We start from the raw sequence: 8,525 nt of genomic DNA, 5'->3' as shown, positions 1-8,525 counted from the left end.
TACAGAGTGGCCACTTTATCTAGGACCAGGCCTGGAAGAGGGATTTTCTGTGATGAGAACTATTCCAGTCCCAGACCTTCCTTGTAGGCGTTTCTGTTTTAGGGCTGGATCTGTCTCTTGGGAACAGAAGGGGCCAATGCCAGCCTCCAGGTGATTTCCTTTCTCTGACATTACAGATCCTGCAGAGAGACCAACCGACTGCCAATCCTGCCACATTCCCCTGTGGGCACTTGACTGTGTAGTCTTCTCTATGCTTCCGACCTACCTTGGGAGTCTTATAAGAAGAAAAAAATTTAATGCCTCCCCTCCCTGAAAGTCCTGTGGACCAACCCTGAAATAACTAAAAACAAAGGCAATAATTAAAGGAGTATAGACTACTCACAAGGCTGCAGCCTGACTACACCATACCTTCTCACAACATATATAACCTATCTACTGAGTAGCTGTAAATCTGAGCAGGAAAATGAGAAGGGATGTGCTTCAGACTCGTCAATAGGAGGAGTAAATGGGTATCTGGTAGAAATCCAGATCAACAGTTCTTATCTGGGGTCTTGGACCCCTAAGAATGGATGGGTTTCATGGGAGGCTATGAAGTATATGTAGTATTTTGAATTTAAATGCATTTTCCTGGGGAGAGACTTCCAAGAGTGTCTTTTAAAAAGGTAAGACTCACTGCTATGGATGGCTCTGGAATGTCACCCCAGTGTTACTGCAGTCCATATTCCTTCACAGTCCATATTCATTCCTGCCAGTGCTTGGTAGCCAGGGCTCAATGATCCACAGCTGCCTCTGGGACCCTGTGCTGTCTTGAGACATCAGTGATGTAAAAATGTATTGAGCCTTTTGGTAAGCATCAGTCCCCAGAGCTTCTTTTACTGTTTTTAGTAAGTTCCTATGTATGGAATGATAAAGTATGCCCTAGAACAGAGAAACTCACTTGAGAAAAGGAGATTTTGGTCCAATGGAAGATTGTAGATATGTTCATTATCCATAAAAAACAGATTTTATTGGGTTTTTTTTGAGTGTCATTCATTGGCTGTATGCATAACAACTAATCAATTGTTGATGTACTCTTTATTGATGTTAATTGAACTTATGAAGGGTTCATGTTACTAAGACATCATTATGAGTATAAGAAGAAAACAGCAGCATGTTTTTGGTTGTTGGTATTAGTAATCATACATAAGTGAAGATTCACGTATTATTCCATAGGCTAGTCATCACCTGATACTACTATTCCATTTCAGAGTTGATTGACACTGCTCCAACATGAGCAGTTGGGATGTCTCCATACGCCAAGGGCCCTAGTCAGTTGCCAGAGGGCTCTTCACATTCCTTTTATTCCTGCTGGTAAACCAGAGGATGCTGGCTTACTAATCAGAAAGAAGGTAGATGCCAACAATTACAAAGTCTTTACATTCTATTTTTCTAGTCTTGGGAAAGGAATAAAAATAGGGCTTGGAAATAAGTCTTCTTCCTGTGTTGTTTCAGCTCTTGTTTATTATTTAACATGAAGGCTATTTCAGAGTGTCACTGGTCTTCAGAAAGTTTTCTGAGGTTAAAGATTTCATGAAGGAGTGGAGTTTGCTTATTAGAGAAAAGTGGGATTCCAAGTGACAAGAAGAGTGCCCTAGCCAGGGGCAGGGAATATTAAGACTAAAGCAACTTCACTAGGATAAAGACAGCACATGAGTAGTGAGGAGAGCAACCTGGCCACATGGGCAGAGAAAGACTTGTCAGGGAGAAAATGAAGATTTGATTGTTTGAACAGGATTTGGATTTAGTAGTAAATTGTCATAGATGCTGAAATCACAGGAAGTGATGAAATTGGATTTTTGGGGGGGATGGGGATTGGTCTAGAAGAGGTGTACAGGATATATTAAAGCTGAAAAAGGCTGGCATCTGAGAAACTGGTTAGAAGATTATTATTGCATCAGTCCCATCACATAGCAAGTACCAGGATGTCATTGGTTGTACTGAGGACACCAAAGAAATGGACTGGAGGGATATTACAGAGGAAGAAGGGTAGGTTTTTACACCTACTTGTTATTCCAAAAAGGACTTCTGGCTCTTATAAATTAGATGCACTATACAAAATAATTCTAGGGAGAAACTCGAAGGTTTGGAAAGAACAGGTAGTATGAGGGATGAGTGTCATACACGGCATGTATGATGCCAAGCCTGTCACCTGTCACACAGAAGCAACTGGCCCCTCTCCTTCTCTGACACTGCCCAAGCTGTTGTAGATTTCAGGGGCCCTCTTCATGGTTCTCTTGGTCCTGGACATAGATACCAGGGTTCTTAGGAGATCCCTGCAGTTCCACCTGACTGCTTTTCTGCTTGAGAGTAAATGTTCCTTATTCTGTTGTCTGACTCAGATTGTAGCATCTTCCCAAAATGACACACTGGGGGTGAGGGAACCTGAGGGGCTGATGGTAGGGGCTCCAGTACCCTGCTTTCCTAATCCTGAGTGGGACAGGGCTTCCCCAGAATAGTTTCAAACACCTAGTGGGAAGTTAGAGGCCAGGTGGAGATCTGCTTGGAGGGTATTTGTCACACTCCTACCTTATGCCCTCTATTTCTCTAACCCATTGTTGGATGCTTCTGCCTTGGCTTAGAAACTGATCTGGCATTAGTATTCAGCAGAGCAAGGGCTTCTCCATAATAGTTCTAATTGTAAAATAGGGGATAGTAGGTGGAGGAAAAGACTAATAGGTGAAGCCTGAGAGTAGTGGCTGGCTGAGATGCCAGCTGCTCAGATGAGACACACTGCCTGTGCTTTAGTGATGTAGGCAGAGGTGGTTGGGGGGCAGATCTTTCTTCAGTGCATCCTTATAGCCCAGGACTACAGCCAGATTCTCCCACAGGAAGGTGTGTATGGGTGGGTGGGTGTTTAGATGGAACTCTTCTGGAAGTACTAGAACACATTTGGTGAGTCTTTACAACTGTTCTGTTACACAGTTGTCCCCTCTCATCCGCGGTTTCACTTTCTGAGGTTTCAGTTACTCGTGGTCAACTGCAGTTCAGAAGCAGACGATCCTCTGTATGGTCAGGTCAATGGTAGTGTAACGCTCCATCACAATGCCTAAGCCATTCACCTCACTTCATCTCATCACAGAGGCATTTTATCATTTCACATCATCACAAGAAGGGTGAGTACAATACAATAAGATTTTGAGAGACCACATTCACATGACTTTTTTTATAGTATATTGTAATTGTTCTACTTTATTATTGTTAATCTCTTACTGTGCCTAATTTACAAATTAAACTTTATCATAGGTGTGTATGTACAGTATTGGAGAAAACATAGTATATACATATGGTTTGGTACTATCTGTGGTTTCAGGCATCCACTGGGGGTCTTAGAACACATCCCCCGTGGATAAGGGGGGACTACTGTAACCTCATCCATATGCTTCCAGCATCCTTGGAATTCCCCAATTGGAGAAAAGCCAAGTGGTCTTAGTTTAGCTCATTCCTGAGAGCAAACATCCCTACGCTTAGACTTGATAAAACAGGAGTCAGCCCTGGTCAAGTTGTGTGGCCAAGTGTGCTAGGTGTATTGTTCTCTGGGTCTGTGTTCCTCTTAGACACCAACAGTTTCTAAATTTGCTTGGAATTGTCCGGATAAGCCAACGCCATTTAAGTCCAGGTTTAACAACAGAACAGGTCCCAGTGTTACAGCATTGCTTTGTTAATTTCTACAAGAGGATTATGCTAAAGGGACAAATTAAATATTGTTCTATTCATCTGATTTCATATTTGACATCAATGAAGGGAACAACTTCAGAAAAAGCTGCAGTGCCTCCAGCCTCACAGATCATTAGTCCTCTCTGGTTCACTTTCTCGCTCTCTTCTGTGACCATTTCAAGACTTTTCACTCACCTCGAACTTCCAACTGCATTATCCCCCTCAGCTGTCAGTAAATAATCTCCCTAACCCCAGCAAACGGCCAGCATAGGCGAACTCCCTCAACCCTCTGCCACAGACCTTCCTCTAAGGACACCTATCCTTCCCTCTCCCCGCTGTTACAATGGCGGAAGCCTCCCTATTGTCTAAATTCCTCTACAGTGCACCTAATTCCCTCTCCTGGGCTTTTTAAGGACTGCTCCATTTAACTCTCCCTCTCATATTTCCAACCTCACCCACACCATTAGCACCCCCTCATTTTCCAGGGGGTTTTTTGTTTTGTTTTGTTTTCTTTTGTTTTGAGGAAGATTAGCCCTGAGCTAACTACTGCCAATCCTCCTCTTTTTGCTGAGGAAGACTGGCCCTGAGCCAACATTCGTGCCCATCTTCCTCTACTTTATATGTGGGACGCCTGTCACAGCATGGCGTGCCAAGCAGTGCCATGTCCGAACCTGGGATCCGAACCGGCAAACCCGGGGCCGCCGAGAAGCAGAACATGAGAACTTAACCGCTGCGCCACCGGGCCGGCTCATGGCTTTTTTTTGTGTGGTAAAATACACATAAAATTTACCATCTTAGCCATTTTTAAGTATACAGTTCAGTGGTATTAAATACATTCAGAATGTTGTGCAACCATCACCACCATCCATTTCCATAACTCTTTTCATCTGGTAAAACTGAAACCATACCCAATAAACAATAATTCCTCATGACCTCCTTTCCCCAGCCCCTGACAACTCTATGATCTTGACTAATCTTAAATACTTCAATAAGTGGGATCATACAGTGTTTGTCTTTTTGTGACTGGCTTATTTCACTTACCACGCTGTCCTCAGTTTCACCCATTAACTTTCTCATGGATATTTTAGCATGTTCATACCCATCTCCTATTTAAAATTCAACCTTCTCTCTATTCTTTATCCTTTTCCAGCCTTACAGTTTTGCTTGATGGCCAAAAATCTTGTAAGAGTTGCTTCTACACACTGAGTCCCACTCTTTATCCCTCTGCAATCTGACTTCTACCCCATCAATCCTTAGAAATAGCCTTCACCAAGGACACCAATGACCTACATGTTGCTAATCCAAAAAACACTTTTTAGTTATCATTTCTGACTCCTCAGCAGCATTTACCACTATGGACATCCCTTCCTCTAACCACTCTTCTGGTGTGACTAAAGTGACATACCACACCTACTGTGCTTCCTTCTCTCTGGTCACTTCTCAGTCTCCTTGGCAGGCTCCTTCTCTGTTCACCTCTTAAATGTGACCTAGGGGAGAGACAGTTGAGTGATGAAGACGAAATTCATCATGTGATCAAGCAATTCCATATAAGATGCAGTTCAAGCCCATCTAGTCAGCATCTCAGGAGGTATTCAGGCCCCACTGGCCAGTTAGAAAATGCCCCAAGGAAGGCTATTGCCCTCTGCTGACTGACTGGCTTGTCCTGCCTTGGCCAATCAGGTGCCTGCATGGCTCGTGAATAGAAGGTGGAACTCTTGTCTGGGATACCCCTTGGCCCAGTCAAAGGCTAGGTCCAGAAAGGAGTCCTCCCATTCCAGGAAAGCCAGCCCCTCACTCTGCCCTCAGTTTTTGGTTTTGTTGCCCAGCGCTCTCTGGAATTGGGCTGCCCTGAATTCAAATTCCAGATTTGCCACTTATTAGCCCACACCATCTTGGGAAAGTCAACTTCTCTGAACCTTAGCTGTAAAATGGAGATAACAGTAGGAATGTTGTGAGAATTTAATGAGGTGATTCAAGTAAATCGTGTAGGATGCATTAAAAAAAAAAAATTAGCTCATTATGGTATCTGCCCAGTATAAGTGAATGTGACCCGGGCAGGATGCTGTCTAGTCTGCAGCTTCAGGAGAACGTGCCCTTCTCGTTGGTCTCCGGTCTAGGGAGGAGTGGGATTCTCAGTAGCTTCTAGCTGGGTGCCCTCCTTTTGGAACATGAACACTAGCTGACGGAGGGAGTGGGAGCTCTAGCAGAGAGTTCTCTATTGCCCAGAGCTGCTGTGAAGACTGGTTGGCTGGTTTCATTGTCCCAGTTGGAGCCTCAGCCTAGACTTTCCTGAGAGCACTCACTGGGATTAAACAAATGGCAATCTGCCTTCCAATAGGTGCAAGTGAGTAAAATAAAATAAATTTCAGTAAACACCCTACAAATCGAATGCAAGCAAAAATCCTATCTTCAATTCCACAGTTAGCTCTAGGAATTGTGTTTCAATGGAAGCACTGTAGGAATCACCCCCTCAATGCTAGAGCAGCTGCACTTTGTACTGAAATGCAATCCAAAGGCGGCAGTGGCACTCAGACTTCAATTTTTGCTCTAAGCAAGATCCTCTGCCCCAAAGAACTTACAACTGAGTCTTTTGGTGTTGCTGCTTTTGATTTTCATGAAAAGCTTTGCTGTGTATATGTCTGAGGTAAGAATACGAAGGAGCGCTGCCTCAAAATCTAGCTGTTGTTTTTTTCTAAGCAACTGTTACAACAGTAAGATAGAAGGAGCATTATTACTCAGAAAACCAATCAGCAGTCTCTCTCAAGGTTGCTGGCTGACATGGAGTTAGACCATGGTGCTGTCTCCTAATAATGTAGTCTCCAAGCAGCAGCTCACTGGTGGTGAGGATGCCGGTGTCATTTGGGAAGACATGGCATCTGGCATGCTTTCTTCTGTAGCCTAGTGTGTGTGTGCCCTCTGTTTTGATGAATGGTTAAGAGCTGAGAAACCCTTCTTACTCTCGCCGCCCTTTTAACAATACAAATAAATTTATTTCTACCTGTATATTTTAAACTTTGGTTTTTTTCATTTCTTTGTTTTATTTTTAGTTGACATATACTTTATATAGAGTGCAGCGCACAGATATTAGGTGTACAATTCCATGAGATTTTACAATTGCATACACATGTAACCACACTCCAATTAAGATAAAGAACATTTTCATCACCCCTGAAAGTTCTCTGGGGTTGCCCATCCCCAGGCAACCACTATTCTAATTTCTATCACTATAGATTAGATATCCCTGTTTTAAACTTATATAAATGGAATCATGTACTATGTATTCTTTTGTGTCTGGATTTTTTTGTTCAGTATAATGTCCATGAGATGGTAAAGCTCTCATTTGTGTTGTTGCATCTATCAGTAGTTCATTCCTACTTTTGCTTTTTTAATCAGCGCTATTGAGAGGTATAATTTATATACAATAAAATGACCTCTTTTTTTTTTTGCAGGCGAAGATTTGCCGTAAGCTAACATCTGTTGCCAATCTTCCTGCTTTTTTCTTCCTTTCCCCCCCAAAGCCCCAGTACATAGTTGTGTATAGTTGTAAGTTCTGGCTTTTCTATGTGAGCTGACACCACAGCCTGGCTGCTGTGGTTTGGTTCTGCCCCCAGGAATTGAACCTGGGCCCCCGAAGCAGAGCACACCAAACTTTAACTGCTAGGCCATCAGGGCTGGCTCAATGTCATTTTAAATACAGCTATGTAACCAGGACCCAAATCAAGATACAGAACATTTCCATCACCCCAGGAAGTTTCTTTGCATCCTGTCCAAACATCCCCCCTCCAGAGGCAACCACTGTTCTGATTTTTATCACCAAAGATTTCATTTTTCCTATTCTTGAATCTCATATCAGTGGATCACACAGTATGCATCTCCTGTGTCTGGCATCTTTCCTTCAACATAATGTCTGTAAGATTCATCTATTTCATTGTGCGTATCAGTAGTTTATTCCTTTTTATTGCTAAGTAGTATTCCATTGGATAAATATACCATAATTTATCTATTCTGCTGATGGATATTTGGACTGTTTCCAGTTTGGGGCTATTATGACTAAATTTGCTATGAACAATTGTGTACAAGTCTTTTTATGGACATGTTTCATATCTCTTGGATAATAACTAAGAGTAGAATTGCTGGATCATGAAGTAACTGTATATTAACTTCTGGAGAAACTGCCAAACTTATACAAAACCATTGTGCCATTTCACATTCCCTCCAGAAGCTTATAAGAGTTCCAGCTGATCCTGACAAAGTTTCTTTGCTTGACCAAACTTTAGTCAGGCTCCTGAACCCTCTCCTTGGCCCATCTGTGCATTCCTTTATAAAACCCAGTTTTAGCAAGAAACTTGCTAAGTCAATTTAGCAAGAATCCTCCACCCTTGATATCTGGTCACCCTGAATATCTGATCGGGTACTTCATCTGCCACCATCCCCCAGGTGATGTCTGATCTCCCTGGCCTGTCTTCAGCAAGAATCCTGTTGGATCGGGTTGGCCAGAACTCCCCTTATCTGTGATGTTTCCTCTTAGTAATTTTCCATCCACTGACTACCCTTTAACCCTTCTCCTTGGCTATAAATTCCCACTTGCTCATGTAGTATTTGGAGTTGAGCCCAATCTCTCTCCCCTACTGAAAAATCCCATTGCAGTAATCTCTATCCTATCTTGATGGTCCTGAATAAAGTCTTCCTTACCATCTTTAACAAGTGTCATTGAATATTTTTTTGGTTAACATTCCACATTCTTACCAACACACAGTAGGTCAATCTTTAATTTTAGCTATTCTAGCACTGTGTAGTTGTATTTCATTGTCACTTTGATTTGCATTTCCTTA

The 8,525-nt window shown here is 42.6% G+C and overlaps 1 protein-coding gene across 1 annotated transcript in view; it reads right to left on the bottom strand.

The window, feature by feature from the left end:
• AARS1 (alanyl-tRNA synthetase 1) overlaps positions 1 to 8,525 on the bottom strand; it is a 57,871-nt gene that overhangs the window by 48,323 nt on the left and 1,023 nt on the right. Inside the window, exon 2 of the mRNA XM_070500472.1 lies at positions 5,099 to 5,180. The gene's annotated coding sequence lies outside the window, so the exon portion shown is untranslated. The remainder of the gene's footprint in view (positions 1 to 5,098; positions 5,181 to 8,525) is intronic.

Source organism: Equus asinus, chromosome 28 (assembly GCF_041296235.1).
Source record: "Equus asinus isolate D_3611 breed Donkey chromosome 28, EquAss-T2T_v2, whole genome shotgun sequence".
NCBI lineage: Eukaryota > Metazoa > Chordata > Mammalia > Perissodactyla > Equidae > Equus > Equus asinus.
Note: the sequence above shows the minus strand (reverse complement) of the source record. Positions and strands in the feature narration are given on the sequence as shown.